Source organism: Salvelinus namaycush, chromosome 37 (genome assembly GCF_016432855.1).
Source record: "Salvelinus namaycush isolate Seneca chromosome 37, SaNama_1.0, whole genome shotgun sequence".
NCBI classification, from domain to species: Eukaryota; Metazoa; Chordata; class Actinopteri; order Salmoniformes; family Salmonidae; genus Salvelinus; species Salvelinus namaycush.
Genome location: NC_052343.1, coordinates 26,217,333 through 26,219,832, shown reverse-complemented (window position 1 = coordinate 26,219,832; position 2,500 = coordinate 26,217,333). Strand labels below are relative to the sequence as shown.

The window sequence follows — 2,500 nt, the reverse complement described above, 5'->3', positions numbered from 1 at the left end:
ATAGGTACACTTCAACTATGACAGACAAAATGAGAAAAAAAATCCAGAAAATCACATTGTAGGATTTTTAATGAATTTATTTGCAAATTATGGTGGAAAATAAGTATTTGGTCAATAACAAAAGTTTATCTCAATACTTTGTTATATACCCTTTGTTGGCAATGACAGAGGTCAAACGTTTTCTGTAAGTCTTCACAAGGTTTTCACACACTGTTGCTGGTATTTTGGCCCATTCCTCCATGCAGATCTCCTCTAGAGCAGTGATGTTTTGGGGCAGTTGATGGGCAACACGGACTTTCAACTCCCTCCAAAGATTTTCTATGGGGTTGAGATCTGGAGACTGGCTAGGCCACTCCAGGACCTTGAAATGCTTCTTACGAAGCCACTCCTTCGTTGCCCGGGCGGTGTGTTTGGGATCATTGTCATGCTGAAAGACCCAGCCACGTTTCATCTTCAATGCCCTTGCTGATGGAAGGAGGTTTTCACTCAAAATCTCACGATACATGGCCCCATTCATTCTTTCCTTTACACGGATCAGTCGTCCTGGTCCCTTTGCAGAAAAACAGCCCCAAAGCATGATGTTTCCACCCCCATGCTTCACAGTAGGTATGGTGTTCTTTGGATGCAACTCAGCATTCTTTGTCCTCCAAACACGACGAGTTGAGTTTTTACCAAAAAGTTATATTTTGGTTTCATCTGACCATATGACATTCTCCCAATCTTCTTCTGGATCATCCAAATGCTCTCTAGCAAACTTCAGACGGGCCTGGACATGTACTGGCTTAAGCAGGGGGACACGTCTGGCACTGCAGGATTTGAGTCCCTGGCGGCGTAGTGTGTTACTGATGGTAGGCTTTGTTACTTTGGTCCCAGCTCTCTGCAGGTCATTCACTAGGTCCCCCCGTGTGGTTCTGGGATTTTTGCTCACCGTTCTTGTGATCATTTTGACCCCACGGGGTGAGATCTTGCGTGGAGCCCCAGATCGAGGGAGATTATCAGTTGTCTTGTATGTCTTCCATTTCCTAATAATTGCTCCCACAGTTGATTTCTTCAAACCAAGCTGCTTACCTATTGCAGATTCAGTCTTCCCAGCCTGGTGCAGGTCTACAATTTTGTTTCTGGTGTCCTTTGACAGCTCTTTGGTCTTGGCCATAGTGGAGTTTGGAGTGTGACTGTTTGAGGTTGTGGACAGGTGTCTTTTATACTGATAACAAGTTCAAACAGGTGCCATTAATACTGGTAACGAGTGGAGGACAGAGGAGCCTCTTAAAGAAGAAGTTACAGGTCTGTGAGAGCCAGAAATCTTGCTTGTTTGTAGGTGACCAAATACTTATTTTCCACCATAATTTGCAAATAAATTCATTAAAAATCCTACAATGTGATTTTCTGGATTTTTTTTCCTCATTTTGTCTGTCATAGTTGAAGTGTACCTATGATGAAAATTACAGGCCTCTCTCATCTTTTTAAGTGGGAGAACTTGCACAATTGGTGGCTGACTAAATACTTTTTTGCCCCACTGTATCTCTCTATTCCTCCCTCTATCCATCTATCTCTCTATTCCTCCCTCTATCCATCTATCCTCTATTCCTCCATCTATCCATCTATCCTCTATTCCTCCATCTATACATATATCTCTCTATTCCTCCCTCTATCCATCTATCTCTCTATTCCTCCCTCTATCCATCTATCTCTCTATTCCTCCCTCTATCCATCTATCTCTCTATTCCTCCCTCTATCCATCTATTTCTCTATTCCTCCATCTATCCATCTATCTCTCTATTCCTCCCTCTATCCATCTATCCTCTATTCCTCCATCTATCCATCTATCCTCTATTCCTCCATCTATACATATATCTCTCTATTCCTCCCTCTATCCATCTATCTCTCTATTCCTCCCTCTATCCATCTATCTCTCTATTCCTCCCTCTATCCATCTATCTCTCTATTCCTCCCTCTATCCATCTATCCTCTATTCCTCCCTCTATCCATCTATCTCTCTATTCCTCCCTCTATCCATCTATCTCTCTATTCCTCCCTCTATCCATCTATCCTCTATTCCTCCCTCTATCCATCTATCTCTCTATTCCTCCCTCTATCCATCTATCTCTCTATTCCTCCCTCTATCCATCTATCCTCTATTCCTCCCTCTATCCATCTATCTCTCTATTCCTCCCTCTATCCATCTATCTCTCTATTCCTCCCTCTATCCATCTATCTCTCTATTCCTCCCTCTATCATCTATCCTCTATTCCTCCCTCTATCATCTATCTCTCTATTCCTCCCTCTATCCATCTATCCTCTATTCCTCCCTCTATCCATATAACTCTCTATTCCTCCCTCTATCCATGTATCTCTCTATTCCTCCATCTATCCTCTATTCCTCCCTATATCCATCTATCTCTCTATTCCTCCCTATATCCATCTATCTCTCTATTCCTCCCTCTATACATATATCTCTCTATTCCTCCCTCTATCCATCTATCTCTCTATTCCTCCATCT

The 2,500-nt window shown here is 42.5% G+C and overlaps 1 protein-coding gene across 1 annotated transcript in view; it reads left to right on the top strand.

Moving 5' to 3' along the window:
* The window catches only part of LOC120030930 (phospholipid-transporting ATPase ID-like), a 55,497-nt gene that overhangs the window by 33,772 nt on the left and 19,225 nt on the right, over positions 1-2,500 (top strand). The gene's annotated exons all lie outside the window — the stretch shown is intronic.